We start from the raw sequence: 21,841 nt of genomic DNA on the forward strand, positions 1-21,841 counted from the left end.
ATGATCGCATGCGCCTGTCAATCAGGCGCGTCACCGCGTAATCGAAGGAATAATCACGTTCGGATTACCGGCAAGCCAGCCACCGAGCCTACAGCAACAGTGGGCTCGGACGGAGCATCGTTGACGACCCGGCACAGTTTGGAAGTGGCACACGGGAAACATAGCGCAATGGAAGCGAGTTTCATTTACTGTCCACGACCGCGACCCAGCAGGGCAGCGGTGCCAACGGAGCGGGGAGGGGGCAATTGGCGAATTAAAACAAAACGAGTTCATTAAATTGCTTTCGTGAACAGGGAGAGAGAGGAGAACATAAAAAAGGAGTAATAAAACTGGTCAAAGACAAAGACAAACAACAAAAAAACTTTAGCTCTTACTTCCTTCAGTACGTTCTTTATTCCGAAAGTTTATACGTTTCCAGTCCAAGGGTTTGTTTGTGTGCTATCCAAGCTTGGCTGGCTGGGTCAAGTTCATGGTGCCTCGCTTCTACGCTCTCTTCGGTCGGAGAGCCTCCACCCCGCAGAGATGCCTGAGGTGTCCTTTTTTCCCGTACACTCCCTGAAGATTTTAATCGGTCCGCTTCTCTAGCTCCTTTCCCAGCTTCGCCCAATGTCCCGATCCTTGCTCGTTCTCCGATCGTGGGATTTCGTTTTTTTTAGTGCCCTTTGGTCTCTTCTTTCTTTTTCGCGCGTACTGTCTCTACGCGGAGCGAGCTGTTCGTCGGGTCGGTTTCTTTCCTTCCGTTGTCATTATTGGGACAAGATTTATGCTATGACGAGATACAAAAAAAAAGCCAGGCAAGCGAACGAATAGAAGAGACACAGCGATCGAGCGATGATGCTTGGTCCATAAACCTTTCACTCACTCACTGCACCGTAACTTCACCGTTTTGGTATTCTCCTTCGTTCCTGTTGCTGTGGATCTTCATCATCATACTGCATCAAGACTGCACAGAGATCTGCAGCTCAGAAAAGTTGCACGTGTGCTTGGGCTTTGGAAGTTGAGTAGAATTTCTCTTTTCGCTGTTTCTACTGTACTGGCGCTCGTAGTGCCTCTTTACTGTAACCTTAATGTGTTTGTTACAGCTACTCCTTAAACTGTTGTTCCCTTCCTTTGCTTGAACAGGGAATGTTTTGCCTCTCTCCCTTTGGTGTGTACCCACACGTGAAAAGCAATCGAAAAAGAAGATTTTACGCTCTGAATTCTATCCGCTACGTACGCTCCCATTCCCTGGACAATGAACAACCTGTGCGGATATGCAGGGAGGATTACAAAACGTTGCTGCTCGCCGAGGACGACGAAGATGATTTTGGGTGACAAAATAAACTCGCAAACCAAGACACGGCAGTGCGGTGGAAAATGCAATCTTCCCAGGGAACACATGGGAAAGCTTACACCGGTGTCGGTGTTATTTTGGTCGCAACGATACTGTGTCGCCTTTAAGAAGCGGAGGAAACAGTGCAAGATAAAAATAATAGGATTGTATGCCGAAGATTTGGCCCAGAGCTAATAGCGACGTTACGGATTGACCAAACATTTTGGTTCACTGACTGAGGGACTGACCGGGTCGGAAAGTGGACATCATTAGCAGACCGTTCCTCCCGCACTGCATGGGCTGCACCAGTACCAAGTCGTGTTGGCCTTGCCCCTCGCTGTGTGAACCAACGGTGGGAACTTGACACCGGTCAACGCCATCCGACGGGCACCAAAAACTGAACTGACGACATAGCATTGGGATAATATTTCATTGCTTTTGCTAAATGTGAAAATGTCCTTGCTGAGCGGGATTTTGGTTGGAAGAGAAAAGATGAAACGATGACGCTAGTTGATGCCCATTCCTTGTTTTTTGTTTCGGTTCGTTCTTCTAGAATTGGTTCTAGCCTCCGGATGAAAAGGATCTTATTTAGCTCGCGTGTGAAATAAAATTGTCGTTTCTCGCTTTGTGCATTTTGTCCTTTTTTCGAAGAGGTTTGTATCAGATTCGAGCAAGTGTATGAGAAGATGCTTCATTGTGTGGTGTTTCGTTACAGGATCCTTTAAGAAACGGAAAGGTCATAGTGTGTTTCAAGAAAAACATTACACATTGTGCAGCTTATTCTTTTTACATTCGTTTTGCGAGCTTCGAAGATATTACAATAATGTCAGAATGGCGGATGTTTGAAACGGAAGTGGGAAATATAGTTAAGGACAGTTTGTTGGTCCTAATTGAACAGAATAATGGACAATAATGGACCTAAGTATACATGACTATATATTAACTGTTCTTTTGACTTTTGCTTATTTGAAATTCCATAACAATTTTGATCTTGTCAGGATCGTTACATCAATAGTGTAAGTACATTATCTAATATTATGATCAGTTCAACTACAGGGGCAGTAACATCAACAAAAACAGAGCTCTACAGCTTTATGTCATCGATCTATCTACAAAATTGAGAGACGAAACACCTGATATGATACTCAGGGTTGATCAGGGTTGGATAACCTCTCAATCCTTAAACTCTTTTGGTTCATAAGAGGATGGCTCACAATCGTTAAGGATTTTACTGTAATGAGGTCCAACAGTTTCGAATATCCCTGTTGGCATGGTTATTGAAAGAAAACAGCTCAAACAATTTTGTCACCTCAGTCTGGTTCGGTGATGGTAAGATGATCCCCATTTTAAATTGGTGAAAAATTCAATTACGCACCAGACTTCGTTTTACTTTACCTATTGATAATCAATAATATTACGTCCCAATAAAGGATTATTAAAATCCTTTAGCGTATGAGTGCATATGACCCAACACGGTGCGTGTGCACATATGTGTGTGGCCAGCTTAGGAGCCGTTGGTCTCATCTGCCGTCTAGACAAAAGGGACACGCAAGTCTTTCGCCACCCAAGTTTGGCATGAAACATGATACTGCCAAGATTAAAACACTCGCCCAACGAGACAGCAGAAGTGGACGTCATTTGTTCGCATGCCGAAAAACCCCCCACTTGGCTCATCGATAACCGAAAGATCTCCATCGTTTGGTGGTTGAGGTTGCAGGCGTTCGGCAAGCTGTGTGCTGCCGCAACGATGATGAATTCGGCACCGAATTTCATGCAACTTTCATGAGCCTGGTCATGCAGACGCCACGACCCGCCTGCATTTGCCAGCTTTGTGCGACGATGAAGTCGCCCATGGTCTCGTTAGACTTACTGACAGCAAATTTGTAGCGATCGTGCGATGGAGGAAAAGATTAAAAGGCACAATGTTTCAAAGCAGACACACCACTGGAAGCAAAGGGGCTTACGGGACGTTGCAAAATGAGCTGAAAAGTCTGGAGTTTGTGTTTTGAAAGTCCGACGGTAGACGGCTAAGGAAAAAGGTCCTTTATGACCGTAACCTCTGCCATTGTCGTACACGTGCTGGCAATTATTTACTCATTTGCTATGCACAACACTTGAGCGCTAGAACGCTGGTGCATATGGTTGAGCATTCTTGTGCCTTGTAGCAAGATCCTTTAGATTCTTTTCGAACGTGTTTAAACGAACTCATTTGATTTTAATACAATTGTTGCATTTACTTCATTACGAGAGCAACTGTATATCAGTAAAAATATGTCAAACAATGCTATGACCGAAGGATTAGCTCAGCCCAAAGCAAAGCCAAAGAAATAATAACTTCCGCTTACCAACGCTCCGAGCGAATGTTTGGCTCAACCCACAAGGGCATAAAATATGGGATGAGAGAAGAATTAACGACTTTGGCTTGCGGTCACATATGCGATCCCTGCACTGGCAGTCCGCTCAAGTGCAGCGGATAGTTGGGCTTGGATAAGGTACAGAGAACATAAAACAGAGTCTTCAAAGCGTGGGCCAAACTAGAATCCTAAAAAAAAAAACGACATGCCCCAACCCATATGGCTCTGCACGCTGGCAGGCTGGTGAAAGTTTGAAAGACTTTTTGCTTCGCCACTATTTGCTTTGGTGAAAGAAATAAAACACTTGCTTCACTATAATTATCTGCATTGGCATTGAATCAAGCAAAAAAAAAATCCATATCTGTAAAGAAGAAGCATTCACGCAACTCGTTCAACACTCAATGAAAAACCACTTTCCTCTGCAGAAGCTTTTACGTTCTTGGAAGAGAAAAGCACCGACTGCGAATCCAATTACACCAACAGCAAAAGGCTTAAAGGCATTGTCTGCTTAAATTCACTTTCATTTATTGTTTTTTGCCTTCTTCCAGTCCCCGCTGCCCACTGCAAAAGTTGCAACACAGCTGCCCCTTTTTTTCTGCGTATCAACCGTTTCCAGACTAGACTGTGCATAATTATTTTGTCATACTTCTACTTGCTGGCTACTATCGCGGAAACGGAATGTGCTGTAAAAATTTTCACCAGCACCCAAAGAGTACCGGGATAATGTGGCTTATCATTTTTTTCTTTTTCTTTTTTTTTTGGGAAAGCGAGCTGAATCATTTACCCATTAACTTGGAGCGGTTTGTGTATAGCCTGTGGGTGGGTACGTGGGTTAATTTTATGATGGCAGACCGACGCACGGGTGGACAATTGTTCGAGACGGGCGCTGGAATGCTTTTCGTGGAGCGGAAAGCCTGGAAATTGATGTAGATAAAAAAGATGGTTAAGGAACTTTTTCACTTTTTTTGGGTTGCATTTTATTTTTTGTGTTAAATGGCGTTAAGTCTGTTTAAAGTCATTCCTGCTAATAAAAAGCCCTTTACGTCGGACTTGCTTCAATGCGTGAAGTACGCGCTTGGTAGTTTTACACCTTTTGAATAGGCAAAATTAATTATTTTAATGCATCTGTTGTCATGCACGCTGAAAATGTCATATGTTTTACAAACCATTTTGACGATAAAACATATTCTTCTTCTTTGGCTCAACAACCGATGCCGGTCAAGGCCTACCAACCCACTTGTGGGGTTGGCTTTCAGTGACTAATTGATTTCCCCCCATAGCAGGATAGTCAGTCCTACGTATGGCGGCACGGTCTATTTGGGGCTTGAACCCATGACGGGCATGTATTAAGTCGTACGAGTTGACGACTGTACCATGAGACCGGCTAAAACATATTTTTCCATTAAAATAAGGTACAAAAACATGCCCCAAAAAGATGAACAAAAAGTATTATCTTTAGCAAAAACTGTAGCTGTTTTCGTGATTGGTTGAGAAGAGATGACAGCGACAGATGAAAAAAGAAATGCTAGAAACAATACAAAAATGAGCAGACTCAAAGCATTTGTGTGCCCTGAAATGGAAAACTCGCCCCAAAGAAAGGAGGAAAAAAGCAGAACCATACGGAACTCATCATAGAAGTGAATTTTAGCTGCTCCTTGAGAGTGAATTTAATTCACGACAATAAAGCAACGAGAACAGTGGCAGCGGGACGAGTGCTGCTTTCACTTCACAGTAGAATCAAACAGCTACAACAATGAAGGCTCCATTGCGAGTGGTTCTGTTCCTTCAACCTCGGAGCACATTTCCACACTGCGCACGTCACAGGCACTTTCCTCACCTTCTTGCATACACAACCACAGAGAAAAAAGCTCTGTGAAAATTCGCTCCTCTCGCCCGCTCTTCTCGAAACAATGAGCAAAACTTTACCTTTTATTTTTCAATTTCATCAGCACGCGGAATTGCTGCCGGCTTCTGGGTGCCCCCCAGCGAGAATGTGTGTAACCCAGCGCAGCGCAGAACGGGGCAAAAAAAAAAAACAATCATGCCCACAGGGTGGAAATAGCACCCAAAAAAAAAAAAAAAAACCGGGCATCAGCTTTTAAATGCTCCAATTTTCCGAACGTGCGGAGCACCAAAAGACATAAGTTGCTTGTCTTTCAGCTCGTTTGTGCGCCGAACACCGAACACACGGCAAAGGAAGGAGAGTGTGAAAATTAGTTATTGCAAAGCACAACCGGCGGTTCTTCTTCGTACTACATCTTGCTCTTTATTGTTCGTTCTTTAGTTTTTTTTGTTTCTGCAAATCAACTCTGTCACTCAAGGTGCCGCCGCCGTGTCATGGCAGCAGCCCACTTTCCCCCATCGTGGTACGTTTTGCGCGTTCATTTTAGGTTTATTTCCAAAAATTTACATAATATTTGCATTATGACGCTCTTTCAGGGCGCATGTTGAGGTTCAACGGGTGCGCACTGCACATGACATTGGGCGGAGTGACGGTTCCGTTGGTGCGTTGTTCCGAGCGAATGGAAACTGAATTTGTTTTTCCTGGCTTAATTGAAACCTTTTTTCTCAGGCACTATTTTAAGGGTGCAATGCTTTCGAAATAGTTCTTCAATTGTGTTATAAGGACTTGCAAGGACAAAAATAAAAATGCAGAATTTCGTTTGTGTTAAAGATCGTTTTTGTTGATTTATTTTTTTGTTCTAACTATAGTATAATATCGCAATAGTTTATAGAAATTTATAATTGTGTCTTTGATGTTTCTATCGTATGTAGTTATACCAGTACTATATGCAAATACTGACAGTGCAAATTAAATAATCTAAACTTGTTCGGTTTTCACTACCGTTTTACCATAATAATTCAGTGTCAATTACATAATAAGATTTGAACTTCAAACTTCAACTTCCACGAGAATACTAATATTTAACATTCCATGCAAAAATGATACAAACACTTTGCTGGTTAAAATACAGCCTAATTTTATGTCTAAGTTACGGATAGGTGAGATTGACATGCCTGAACTACAAGCAAGAATTCGCCTTGATGCATCCTCTAGATCTTTTTGCAACTATCGACGTCTGAGTACTCAACTGGCTAGACGAGCTTATAGTACAATTGATCACACAACTGCGATGGCTCTGGAATTTTACGCTTAGTGCCATAATTTTGACTGGCATCACACGACTCATTTTTTACCCAAACTTACTATTCTGTGCGTTATCGTATGTTATTGTACGTTTTTAATGCGCTATTAATTGCTGGATTTAAATAATTTAGGTTATAGTGTATATTAAGTATAAGACCAATTACTTCCTGAGTAAGCAATATTATACAATATGAGATAAATGTGATTTTGTTTGTCTCAAATAAAGTTGTAGAAACTACCACTAGTGTCCTTGATAACTTGGTTAAAAAAAGTGCTTTAACAACCTATTTCTTTGAAGAAGGTTTTTCAATGAGTCATCAGTAATTCTTAAAAGTTTAGGCATTTGCAAATAAAATATGAGAGAGTACGCTATTTTGTGATAAGCATTTAATAAATGGTTTTGCAGCAGAGTCGACAAAGTTCTTCAAACTGTTTGAAAACAATGTATACCTTTAAAAAAACATTGATAAAATAATACAATATTGGAATACTTGACAGATGATTCAGTTTTATCAAAATTTGTCCCTTTTTGCCATGTTGTAAGTATATTGTGAAGACTGTGGATATCCCTCGAAAAAAGACATTTAATGTACCGAGGGAACTAACAAGACAGAAAACAATCAACGCAAATGCAAGTGTTCCTAAACTAATAATAAAAAGGCTATCAAATAAACATGTCCCTCCTTCGCAATGCTCTTTCTGGCCATCCAACACAATTATAATTATCTTTCTTTTTATCTTCAATTCAGCAGAAAACCATTCTTAACCCCCCAAAAAAAAGCTTCTAAGCATCCCGGCTCGCTAAGACATCCCACCCAAAAAGCCACAGCTGTAGTAAACACGGTCGCCGTCTTCGTTAGCGGTGCGGTTTTACTTTCATTGCGGACCGGGCAAGGAAAAAGTGTGCGCCATAAATCATCTCGCGAAGACCCCCAACAGGCGAAGCGTAAATACGAATCGGACCACCCTGGCCCGCGTTAAAAACCACTCCCCGCTGCCAATGCAAGGAAGGGTGGCGCAAAGGGGGGAGGGAAAAAATATTGAGAAAATTTCACTAAGCCAACCTCCAAATGAAGTTATCTTGAAAGTTTGTCCTGCCCTCCTCTGACCGCTCAAACCAAGCTCAACCTAAGCTTCACCAGCGCGGGATGCGGAAATGTGTAGCATATTCGCGTAGGGTAATGTGGCTGCAATGTGCAACCTGCTGGTGCTATGTGCTACGGGTTTCGGGTGCCCAGTTCCGGCATGTAATAACGCAGCGACGCACAACGCGTTGACCGAACTGTGGCCATTGACTACCATGGCTGTGGGGGGTGGTAGTTTCCGGCTTATGGCAGGGGGGGGATGAAAGCGGGCAAACCGTGGCAAAAGTTTTCCAATTTGTTTGTGTACTTCATGGTGTGGAAAATCTTGTTTTCCTCCCTTTTGGAAATCGGAAGCAGCTAAAAATGATTATTCCGTGTGTTGTTTTTTTTTGTTTGCGTGTTTTTCAGTTTTGCAGGTTTTGCTTTTATGCACAATATTTTCGCACCATTCCACCGACCGATCTGCGTAGGTGCAAACAAAACTGAGCTTCCCGCGAACGCGAATCGGGTACGAATTCTATTACACATTATGGAACCATGGACAGGTTGGCGGAACGATAACAATTGCACCGAACCCGCGAGAACTCGGGATTGCCCGGCGGAACGTTTGACAAATGAAAAAATAATTTATATTAATGGAGCAATTCAACCATTGCATTGCAAAGCGCTCGCGTGCGTGTGTGTGTGTGTGTTTGTTATTTATATCATTACAGTTATTGCAGCACAACTAGATCGGTATGATTTACGGTGCGATGGGTCAACTCCAATGCATCTCTGGCTTAGATGGGTGGGTCGCTACAAACAATGGAAAATTGAAAATTAATTGAACAAAAACTGCACTGTTGTTGTGCGTACGTGGTGAAGTCTAATAAATTTCCTGTGTTGTAATCATATTTAATTTAATTTGATTATCAAAAGCGCCTTTGTATGGCCTTTTTTTGCAGCTGCTTGATGATAGAATACAGTAGGTTTATGAAATATGAATTCTTGTTAGAATATTGCATGATTCAATAAGCGCTGTACATTGTTAAATGAATGTTGTGCATTGAGCAACTACTTTTTGAATAATACTGCTCTAGCCGTGTGCATAATAACTATGCAGATTGTTATTAGCAAATCACTGTGCGCATTTAATCACCAATCAACCAATTGCAATGTAAGAGAAATAAAGATGCTTCTGGTTCACTTAAGTTCCTCTGCACTGGTCCATCAAACCTGAATGTCCGGACCAAGTTCTTGCCTACTTCTGTCCAAAAAGTTTCACCCTCCGAAGAATTGGTTCTGTCACACCAGCAGCAAGTCCGGCCATACCCGTCACCCATCCGGAAATGTGCTGAAACAATATGGTGTGGATATAAATTTTAATTATTATTTATAGCCTCTCGGTCTTACGGGTGTTTTATTAAAATTTCATAAATCTGATGATGCGGCTTCGGTTCCTCCCCTTCGCCAGGCCCTCGCTGGCGTAACGATGCGGTCGGTCGAAGATTGTTCCGGGCTCCCCCAAAAAACCCGCTTCAAACCAGGAAGAACCACATCCTGCACCGGCGATTTTCACCGATGCGGTCAAACCGGGGTGCCGCAGTGTCGGGGTGGATCGGAAGAGGTCATAGTTTTCGGTCGGCCTCGTTTTGGCTTCGTCCAGTTGGGAGTGATAAATAATCAAACTTTACGACAGAACGAGACACAGCGGCGCCGATCGACGCCGGGGCGAATGGTTTTGCCCCGAATGTGCCGACCGCTGGGAGTACGGTGATTAATATTTAACTGAACTTTCTGTAATTACAAAAGGATGAGAACCCGCTGCAGAACGCTCGAATAGTTTGCCCATAGTGTCCAGCAGGTTCGGCTGAGTGCTGAATTCTTTGAAGCATGCAGAGCTGAGAGCTTGCATAAGAGTTACGCATTGCAGTGCATTGTTTTAACGTATTTTTATTGAGAACTTTACCTTTACTTACATAAAACAGGAAAAAATCATGTTGATCATGCTACAATAGTGTTGATCGAAAATAGTTGGATTGGAAATTTAAATAATATGTTTTACCACTTACACCCTTTTGACATATGTATACGAGTATATTGAGCTTAAACTTACGTAAAGCATTCAAGACTTAAAAGCAGAAGCATGTCTGGCTACCACGAAGCATATGCAAAACTCGGCCAAACTCCGACCCTATCACAAACATGACTGAAACTTTCCAACTTCTCCAATCACAAACGGCCACAAGACAAATCCTTCCGTGTGGTTCCAGCCCCACAAGGAAGTGCAGTGTTGGTGCACCCCGTTCGCTCACAAAGAGCCTACATCACCCACCGGCAAGTTGAAACAGTTTACTCATTTCCAGTAAATTTCACTAACGAAACATGCTTCCCGTCAGTGTTTTGCATAAAATAATATTTCCCCTTAGCCGAAGACGAAACCGTTGCCTTTCATTTTCTCTTTGCCCAAACGCAGCATCCGAACGCCGAAGTGTGTCCTACCCCGCTCGCCGTTGGCAAAATGAAGAATGGAGCTTGTGCATTGCAGCGGCTCGGTCCAGATTGAATCCAAACCCAACGGTAAACCAGAGCAAACGTTAGCAATTGGTGAAAACGCCCATGCCGGTGGGATGATTCGCAAAGCAAAAACTGCACGCGCTTGTTGCCCTCAGCAGGGCCCATGGCTGATGTTTTCGGTGGTCCGCTCGGGACACGCGCAGCCGAGTTTTAGCACCATGTTGTACAGTGGCTATCCAAACCGATGTGGGGCACCACAGGCGCCGACAGGCGAGGAAGAGGAAACAAATACACCAAACAACAAACTCAAATTGAAAAGACCACAATGAACCGGGGCCAGGCAAGAAGAATCAGATGTAGTTTGTAACGGTGGCAATAGAAAACGTCACTGGCAGAGAAAGTGCATTTTGCTTTTCTTTTGCTTTATTTATTTTTTTGCACCGTAAGAAATGGCAAGGAAAATTGGAAAATGAAAACTTGCCATCGTGGTGCTGAGCGGTGCAACGAAAAATAAATTGCACAACAAATTGTTTCGGTGTTTCACTGGCGCACTCCTGTATCACTGTTTACAACGGGAAATGGGAAACTCGAAGGATGAAACTTATGGGCGCTGAAAGTTGATTCGATTCACACGTTTGTTGTACGTTTTAAATGGAAATATTTTAAACACAAAATTAGCAATGTGAAGTATGAATGATAAATAAACAAAAACAAGTTTAACAATATGTATAAAATTTTAAAGAGCAAGGAAAATGATTCAAACACTTGTAAAAAACGCAAGCAGTTCCTTCTGTTGTCATTAGAAAAAGTATTATTATAAACAATACTTTCATAAATTATCAAAAATCATGAAATATTATAAACATTTTAAAATAGATAGATAGATACAATAGATACAATAGAACAATAGAAATTTAAAAAACATTTACCCAAACCAAAGCTGCAATTGTGGTGAAACATAATAAAGAAAGACGTAAGTTTATAAACAAAAATACATTTTTGATTGTATTGTTAAGCAGCTAACAAGTAAGACACTGATTCACAGTAAAAAAAAACTTCGGTTCGTTATTTCTGTCGCGAACGCTTAATACCCAACAAACCTAACCAACTTAACATTAGCAAAATATAATATCGATAGCAAGTAAAAGTTGATATAGAAATAGACTAAATTCAACAAAAACAACGAAATTAATCAGTAAAACACAACAGAATATAAAACGCAAATGCAATTTAATTAAATAGAACAATGAAACATAGATTAAAATATAAATTGTAACTTCTTATTTTGCAATAAGGTACGAGGAAACAAAATGTGCACTAATACATGAAAAATTAACTTTGAATCAAGCAATTTTTTACAAATATCTGCTTCATCAACAAGGAAACATTTGTAAAAAAAAACTTAATTATTTAAAGAATAAACAATCACATCAACATGATGTATTATTTTAAACAAAAATCATCTTTTTACAGATAAAAGTTGCATTTGTACATCATCCCGAATAGTTAGTGGTATTAATCTAAATTCTCCTGAAGACGTCTTCAAAAATATCCCGCAGGGTAATGTCGGCTTTGCCATGCCCCGATTGTTGATGTCCGATCCTAGCTTATCGTCAGTCAAGCGGCCAAATAATGCATAACATTCAATAGACAATGAACGCACAGCACACAGAGAGACACACGAAACCCTACGGTGAACCCTTCCTTCCAGGTGTCGGTATCGATTTCTAAAACCTAGCAGGAGATTTCCTTCTAACGAGGCAGCAGCAGCGCACTATTCGAAAGCGGAAAATCCGTCTTTAGATCATTAGAACCATATCCCAGCGCCAGTTCGTTCGCACTGCACCGGGTGACACCGGGTGATGCAATAGCACAGCCCTGTGCCCTGTGTCGGCGTGCTTGCAATGGAATGTAAATTTGAAAAGAATTCCAAATACACACAATCACGACGTCATTGTGGTGCGGGACAGTTAGGAAGCAACGGCATGCAACAGAATAGAAGAAACAAATCGGCCCAATACCGAAAGCCGCCTCTTCTCTAGCTCTGTGTGACTGTATTTGTTAAAAAGAAAAGGCAAGCAGAGCATGCAAGGGGGAAAAATGCATCGCCCAAGACAAAAGTGCATCGCTGCCGAAAAGACAAATGGGCCATGAGGACTGTTCTTGCTTTATTTATTATTACACAGTCACAGCACACAGCTTTCTGCGCTTCGCCTCTTTGTTTTTGTCCATCTTCCGTGTTCGCTGCACACTGCCGAAAAAGGCACAAACTCACGAACAGGGGAGTGGAGATTTTTCAGAAGTCTACCGGCAACTCCGGCCGGCACGCCGGGTGAAATTCGGACCGCTCGCCATCCAGGTTGAATCACGACGTGAAGCCGACGAGAGCAGCGAGCAGAACGCCTTGCATCAAAAACGCGAACGTTCCCGTGGCGTGTGCCTCGGACGATGCGACGCGTTTGTCGCCGCGGTTTGCGGCACGATTCCACGAGCTGGCCGGTATGATTTTCATTTTCCGTCCCATTTGAATCGACCGTTCGTGCGTTGTGGCCGGCTGATTCTGGCTGCCGGTTTCCACACATTCAAGAAAATGCACTCCCCCCCCTCAAAAAAGCACCGAGAGAACAGCGGGCTGGTGGAGGTATTAATTTTAGAGTGTAACCCCCGTTCCCGTGCCCGCCGTACACGGAAGAATTGAAAATTTATGGTGGGTTTTAAATGCATCCTACAACTCCACCGACGGCGGAGCGATGATAGCATGCTCGGTCGAACCTTCAATCGTGAGTGGAAATTGAATCGATGCACGATCTCGACGGCAAACAAAAGCAGTCGCAGGCAGGGTAGGGTTTATGTGTTTACGATCTGGAGTTTTCGGCTCGATCGTTGGTTAGCCGTCGAAACCACTGGTCCCGGGGTGCACCGGAGCGATCACCGCACAATTTGCTACAAGAGAACGCTCCAATTCTTCAACCAAGTGGAGCAGGAGCAGGCACCGATTAGGAACCGTGGAAGTGGATAGTGGAATTAGCCCGGTGTTTGGATGGTTTGAGGGTCTTTCTTTTTTTTTGTTGAGCGACTGGACCAAACGATCCGAATCCTTCCGGGCTGCCCATTTACCCTAACACGCCCCGGGGGCGGCTGCTAACGATGCAGATGAGAAACGGACTTATAATAAAATAATTACTTCTAAATTACAGTTTCTTCGGCGGGCAGCTGCAACCACTGCTCCGTTGCTGATGCGGACGATTATTTCCCTTCGGCTCGGTTGTATATTGCACCAACGTAGTTTTTTTGGATTTGGCTTTTGAGCAACATTTGGAAATAAGGAGTGATGTTTAACTCTTACGAATGGTAGGCAACACTATTAGATCTTATAAAATCAAATGAGAATTTCAGAGCTTCAACTGAACCCAATCAACAAAAAACTTTTGATAAATTTAAAATAAATGAAAAAGGCTATCATTAGTATCACTTTCTATCTTCTATCTTCTTCTCTCTGTATTTCTCACATTAAAAAAATAAAACGTTTAGTCACTCGAATAAAAAAGACAAAAAAAAAACCTGAGGGTTCAAAAATTGAGTAGAATTGAATTTTACAATATAATGTAACGTTGTGTCAAAATTATTAATTTTTCAGATCTGCAAATTTTTATTCAAACTGCAAATTACTAAATATTTGATAAATATTTATTTGTAAAAAAACTGAAATGAATAAGTCTAGGAATCCTATATGGAAAAGTTACGCTACACCAAGAAGAATGATAAATGTAGAAACTCCAATTAAACCGATGACACACTGTTAAAATAAATAAAATGGATAATTACACAAAAAAAAACTATAAATCTATTAAACAGTTAGATGTCAGAAAAGGATTCTGGATGGAAATGAATATTCTGGATGAGTAAGTCTTCCCGTGCATGTTAAAATGAGCTCAGAACACGATTAAACAACAAGGAAAGTTCATGCAGTTTATGTTTCAAATGTACGCTTCAACACGAATCAGTAAACCATTTTTTCTTTGGTATAGATTTATCAATTTTTACTTCCATCGTCAATTGCCAGCAAAAGATTAGGAGAAAGAATCTATTTCTATCGATTTGTAAGATGTTTTTACCTTGTGTGTGCATAACCGGAAGAAATGCATCTTTCTCCGTAGAACCATTCCATTGTTCTCTATCCCACTGCCGCCCTCCCATACAACCGGCCGTACGATATTTAATCGCATTAGGAAAAACAAACTTGCACCTGTTTTGAAATTGGAGCAGGATTTTTCCTAACACTGCCCACCATATCCCGCCCTCCATTGTTTGCCGTGGGGGGTGCGATTACAATCCCGCCTGTCAAAGCCACCAGCAACCACAACCTACATCGCAGTGTCGTCGCCATCCCATAAAACAGAACCGTATCAACTAGCGCATCCCATTTCTCACCATAAATCCTATAAATAGATTAGTGCTCCAATCGTCTGGAGCAGCGGCGGTACGGGGGTTTCTGGGAAGAGTTTGATGAGGGGCGAGAAAAGAATCCGCACGCCTAATGCTCATCAGGGGGGCACCCTGAGGGGAGCGCGGGTGTGTTCCCACACCCCGGATCGTTCCACAGCATACCGGATTGCAGTAGCAGTCGCAGTAGCTCTGCAACCGGGTAGTGTTCGAATTCGATGCGCCCCGGCGCGTTTCTCATCGAGCCAAAACCAAAAGGGGCCATCGGTGCAGGAATGTCCCGAGATGCTGCTCCTAAATTCCAAACACCGGGAGCTTAAGGCAGAGAGAGAGCAACACACGCGGCAAGACGAGAAGTTGGGAATAATTTACGATCAGGCGTAACTCGCCTGCCGGAGATCGCGGGACCTAACTTGGGATGAAGCAAAACACACACGCACACATACCAGAGCGCATTCGGCCTCGATCGATCATCACAAACGGATCGAAATTGATCGCGCTTCAATACGCTGTGCATCGATGCCTTTAACCTTGCCCCGGGGTAAGACCCTTAATGGAAGTAACTCGTTCGCGCGTACCAAACGCTCCCAAGAGCTCCAATTGCAAAATCGACGGGATACTGGACGAGTCAAACAATAAACCCATCGTTTCCATCGACTCCTAAGCAGCGTGCCCCGGGGGTTAATTAATCATTGCTGGTGCACACCTGCCCCGACGCACTGTAGCGGAAACCATACCCACAGAAACCATTCGCTCGGGAAGGGGAGCTTCAATCAGGAATATTCCCATTGATAATTAGTCATACTCGGGCAGGTTCACCCCGGCACCGGTCGCACAATGATCGCGCACAGAGAGAGAGAGAGATCGGTGGTAGCCAAAAAAGGGTAGCCATCGCTTGTTACGATTTTCGTTACCTTGCTTTGAATTTTACAATCGCCTTCGCCGCCTTTCCCTTCGTTTTCGGTATCGTTTTCCGATTCTACACGGTGAAAAGGAGCTTCTTTTGAGGCTGATGGAACGGTGGTGCAAGGGAACCGTGCAAACACAAAAGAAAGGGCTACATTCGATGGAAATGAGGGGGAAGGGGGGGGGAGGGTGGAACGTTTAGCAAACCCTGACGAAACGGTAGGAAAGGAAGAACCTGTCGGAACTCGGGATTCGATTCGAATGCTTTCAATTAAAATCGAATTCCAGTCCAATTTTCCTCATTTCCATTCGCATTCTCCACGGGTCTAAGGCCATTAATTAGAATGTGCGGGCAAAGGGAGGGAGGGCCCGACGCGGCAGAGCACCGGAGGGCGGCCGCCAAATCGCCAAAGAAGGCGTGAAACTGGACTGGTGTTTGCTACGAGTGTTCTGTGGCACTCGATGGATCTGTCTCGGCTGCTTGATCTTGTTGCTTTATTTTTCTCTCTCTCTCTCTCTCTCTCTCTCTCTCTTTTCTTTTGACCCCCTGTCTAGGATGATTTGTGGTAATCTGGCAAAAAAGAAAACGGATAATGACGCGTTGGGATGGAGTGGAGTGATCCGGCCGAGCAAGGTCCGTGCCAGGAGCAGTGGCGATTACTGAGGAAGCAAGGTGAACCAATGCCCTACAGTGTCGGTAGAAGTATTTGCCAATTGGAAGCATACATATTTTTTTTCAATTTTAAAGTAGGTTTCAAAAATCAAGCAAAATATATTTTGAAATTAAGTTTAAACTGTTTTCTGTACACAAATTTCGAATATTATAATTGAAAAGTAAAAATAATCTACCGAAAATACCAGAAATGCAATACACTAAATCAAACTCAAATGATAGAATTTGAATCCATTGCTACAATCTATTCTATTCAAATAAGAAGTGCATAAATCTACTGGATCTACACAAAATCAACCAAACTAGAGGAAACACGAACCATAATTCTAGTCAAGTAATAATTATTCAGCCACCTTGCACACCAACACTGTATCTCAAGGTGTTTGTCAAATTTGCCTCCGCCGCACGATGCGGACGGTCGTAGATCGCTTCGACCCTGCCGAATACCATCCTACCATCACTCTTCCCTCACCTCAGTCAGTCTGTCAGGCCAGCCAAAGTTCGACAAACCGTCTTCCCATGACCGAAAACCTCAAGCTCACCTGGACTTAATAATCGGGTATGAAATTATATCCCATTTGTTTCAAGCCTTCGCATCTCTGCTCCAAATCCTTGGTACACACATACACACGCCACGGTGGGCGTTGCTCGGTGCGTAGTTTGTCTTTGCTGCCACCTTTTCCACGTCTTCCTTCCACACAGAGCAAAGAACGAACAAAATTACGGGCCGACTTTCGCTCAAGAAGTGTGTCGTTACTTACGCACTGCAAGCGAACGGAGCGGAAATGACCATTTAACCATTAACGGGGCCTTCCCGCACGAACGTTACGGTAGGCGGAAAGAAAATGTTTTCGTCCCCAAATCGAAAGGTAGTTGGAACTTGAGTTTTGGTCCCGGGCGCAGGGTTCCTCACCAGTCCACGATCGCTCAAGCGGTGCCTGGTGCCCGGCGAACCGTTTCGCGGTCATCCGGCGTTACTTTGGCGCCAAAATCTTTACGACCCGAAACTCCGGGGCCCGGCCCAGTATCGATGGGCGATAATTATCGGGTGTAAAGGGGATTATGCGCACCCCGGTGAAGTATATTGTCGAGAGCAAACTCATACCAAGGAAGGGAAATGGCTGAGATAGATCTGAAGAAGGTGTGCGTCCTGTGGTGGTGGTGGTGGTGGCGGTGCTGGTGGCTTAAGACCGGTGCACAATCGTAGGATCTGCATCGCTTTCATCTTTTCCGGCAAATTTTCGGCTCGGCTTCGAAACATTATAATTACACGCGGTATCTGTTGGCGGTGTGGACGAGAAGGTTTGCTCGGGAATGGATTATTAGCGTTAGATAACGTGTTTCAGGCGTGCGGTTTTTAACAGGAGTACATTTTCAGACGAATTCTGTTTGAAATGGCTCCTGATGCGTCGTTAATGCATGGTTCAGCGTATCTTAACGCTGAATGGAATGTAGAACGAATTCCGATGAATTAGGTAAATGAATTGTGAATGTCTTAATGTCAGTGATTTTGCTAATAAAGCTCTAAGTAGGAGTACTGCTCTTTTTCATTATTTATTCGATAGTATAATGGAATGTTTCTCAGAAATAATGCATACTGCAAATTAAGGAATAGTTTGATAGTATCCCATAAAACAACTCAATGAGCTTTATGCATGCTCGGATAGGTATCAACGGCTTTGGACAGCCTTATTACAACGATTAAGAATATATTTCTTTTTTATATATATCAACAACCATCTTTTTGATGCATAGAATGTCCCGTCCCTTTCTATCGATGTTATTGATTGTTGTTAGTGCTCTGATAACATCTTAAATTTGTTGTTTTTATATCTTGTAAAATTGAAGATCTTATCAAATTTTGCTAAAATATCGAAATCAAATCATTCAAGGAACACATTGCATTTAAAACCAGTAATTGAAAAAGTTATGAGGATTTAGTTACTAGCAAAACAGTAGAAATACTTAGTATCGAAGCGCTAGGGTAAGTGTACCAATTATGGCTATAATATGTCATCAAGATACCGATTTTACCCCTGTAAAAATAAGTACCGAGAAAAATGTCAAAAGTCTTTATGTTTTTTTGTAGCATACAATGTGTAGAATATGAGAGTATTTTTTTATTTTCACTCAGTGTTTATCAAAATGCTAGAAAATTTCAATTCAAAATTGCATCTCAAGGTACCAATCATTGCTATAGTGTTCCTAGCAATTCGCCATAGCTGTACCAATTGTGGCTGTATGCTAAAACTCGTGGATATTTACCCAAAAAATACTTTGTGACATTTTTTTAACTGAAATCAACTAATAATAAGTTCACTGCACCAATATTAGTATATAACCATCATTAAATACGTAAAATTAACAGTTTAAAATATCAGTTTTCTATCACTGGTTATATTGATATTAACGCACAATTAATCACACAATTGATGGGGCTAATCCATCACACATTTTACATTCTTACATCTTTCTGATGACACCGTACTTGGACACACTTTATTTCACCTGACAATCCTTCGTATCACCTGGAAGCTACACCGAAGCCAGCTACCGTTTCAGCGCGATACGAAGAGGAGCACGGACAATCATGGTGGTCTGTTGGAATTTGTTTAAATGAAGAATCGTAGCCATAGTTCAACTATCTTCTGACCAAGATACTTCTGGCCAAGGCTAAGCCTAACTATCGATCAGGGAATAACAAGAGCGTATTTGGCAATGATGCGACACGAGCGGCTTCAGAGTTCACTTTCTTCGTATGCATTCGAAACTGCGTTATATTGGTGAAACTGATCCGATTACTTTCTTCTGAATATTCCACTGATTACTGATTCGAATACTGAACAAATAAATGATGCTTAAAACACAAAATAACTCTTTATATTGCGAAAGTAACAACGAGAAACCCCGATTTGTTCACTTGTAAACTACGCGCCACGACCAAAACGAAAGTTGTCAACAAAGCATCCATAGCATACTGCGATATTTGGTACACCGAAGGTAAGTTGTACCAATTATGGACGTACAGAAAAAAGGCATATTTTCGATGAAATGTTGGTAGATTTCGATGTGTAGTCGTTAAATAACTAATATTTTGCACTAAATGATGATTTTGAGATAAAATTATGCTTAGATGCTTGAAAATCGCTAATATCCTGCAGTGCTGCTCTTAGCAAAATGGTAAGAGATACCAAAAATCTTGGCAACACATTTTAAAAGGGTGATATTTAACAAACGGAAGTGACCAGTATGGAACTAATGAAGCACAATTGTGTTAAAATGTTCATACTTGAAATAAAAAAATCCTTCCGTGGTTTTAGAATGCAAACAGACTATTTTAGAACGAAAATAGCGTTCGTTATAGCCATAATTGATGCTATAGCCACAATCAGTACGCTTACCCTGTATAAATTTTAAGTATGATAATCAGATAGATGAGACTTAGAACTTCTTCAGGACATCATTTAATAATAAGGAATCAATCAATATCCAATTATATCTGATTGAAGTGCTGTGATAGAGAATGTTGATTTTTATTATACTCTGTACTGTTATTCTGTATATTGGACACATCTGCTAGAACGTTTAATGAATCATTCAAACCGTATAACATTGGAGAATTGAAAACCAACATCCATTTATAAATGACTGCAATGTACTCGTTACTATAAGTAGGATCTTTAATTCTGGAATATGAGTTCAAATTTGAGCTTGTTACATAAGAACAAAACGGATTAAAAATATATAAAATTAACATGTTTTTGCCTCCCATAAGAAGCAAAAATAAACGTTAACTCATGTACAATATTCAAAACAAAGTAAAACATACATAACATTAAATTGAAACAGTAGATTGGTGAATTTATCACATGTTTTATTCCCCGCTTAAGAAAGTTATCGCTTCATGATTGGACACCATGGAAAACCTAGCTGAATTACTTTGTTTGTCTAAGAAATTTACATTCCTACACAGATGCAGCTGCGATATTACCCCGCTGGAATCAAAACCTCACTGTTTGGCAATAAAATCACCGCTCCAAAAATCTTAAACCCACCGGAGCCCCAAAATCAGTTGTTGATTTTTGATCATCAAAATTTTTACTACCCCTTGCTCTGTAACGATTATGAGCAAGGGCACAGAGAGGGAGAGAGAGAGAGGCTGTCCACCAATTATCCAAGTGAAGAGACAACCCGTGGCGTATCGAATATCGCAGCGCGCAGTAAAACTATCCATCACACCGCCACCCGAAAATCGTACGTGATCAATCGAATGATCGAAAGACGGCGAGCATCCACCATTACTTTTGCTACCCATCTACCATCCTCTGTATTGTTTTAGCCATCCAAAACTTCGTCATCGGACAGGAGAGCAGTTCACTGGAAGTAGTAAATTCGTTTATCGTCGCGGGCTGTAAAATCGCCCATCAATCGGTTAATTCGTTCGTCGCCTCGTCGTGTCCCGAATTGGCCCCGCCCCGAAACGGTCGTAAAGTAATCAAAAACGCTGCCCGCGCAGGAGCGGGAAAGTGGTCCACTTTTACGGCTTGCGCAGCACGTAATCGGCCGCGTGAAATTCCCGGTACCGTGATTTTTCGTAGCCGATTACATTGGTTGCGTTTCGGGGTTTTGGGAGGTAACGAGCTCGAGTCCCGGCTTTCTATCACCGAGTGTCACCAATAAGCATGTTGAACCGTGCATATCAAACAAGGTAGGGAACAGGCCAATGAAGCATATCTTCTTCAGATGAACAAGAGATTTAATGTCTCCTCGCTTCCTCTGGCACGATTGTGACTGGTGTGTGAGTGATTATTTTCCAATAAAACCCCAATATCAACATGCTATTCTAGAGACATTGGGCACAATCAACTGAACAGCACGGCCAGTGCTTTGATTATGTCCCAAGAATTGATTCTTCACGTTCGTTCCAATAACAATACCTTTTTTCCTGGATAACGTCAAACAAGAACCTCTGTCCGGACCTTCTCGCCCGTGTCCCTTTTTCTCGTCAACAACGGAACATCTTCACAGTTTTATAGTTTCATATCAATAAAATCGGGATAAAAATATTTCCCCCAGTGGCCCACGATCTTTACATTCTTCCCCGTCTCAAACGGGCGCACGGGCGTATGTTGACCAATGCGCCGTGAACCGAAGTGCAGGAATACAAAGACCTAAAATTGTCGTTTCAAGATGTGCGCCGACACAATGGCGGAATGCGGCGATTCAACTCGCTTTCGAAACCAATAAATGGACCATAATTTTTCCATTCATTTGTCCTTAATTCAGCACACTCGTCACCGCTACCGCGCTACCTATGCGGCGGGTGGACGCATTCGTTGCACTCTTCCAGGAAGCTTGCCCGAATTTGCCAGCCGAAAAAGGGGGAAGTCTTTTGGATCGTCTTCGCATGGGTTGTGTAATGCC

At 42.3% G+C, this 21,841-nt stretch overlaps 1 protein-coding gene across 1 annotated transcript in view; it reads left to right on the forward strand.

Moving 5' to 3' along the window:
* Positions 1-171, forward strand: part of LOC121600140 (insulin-like growth factor-binding protein complex acid labile subunit) — a 1,956-nt gene extending 1,785 nt beyond the window's left edge. Inside the window, exon 1 of the mRNA XM_041928467.1 lies at positions 1-171. This exon is cut by the window's left edge and continues 1,785 nt beyond it. The gene's annotated coding sequence lies outside the window, so the exon portion shown is untranslated.
* Positions 172-21,841: the final 21,670 nt, after the last annotated feature.

This window comes from Anopheles merus, chromosome 3L (genome assembly GCF_017562075.2).
Source record: "Anopheles merus strain MAF chromosome 3L, AmerM5.1, whole genome shotgun sequence".
Taxonomy (NCBI): Eukaryota; Metazoa; Arthropoda; class Insecta; order Diptera; family Culicidae; genus Anopheles; species Anopheles merus.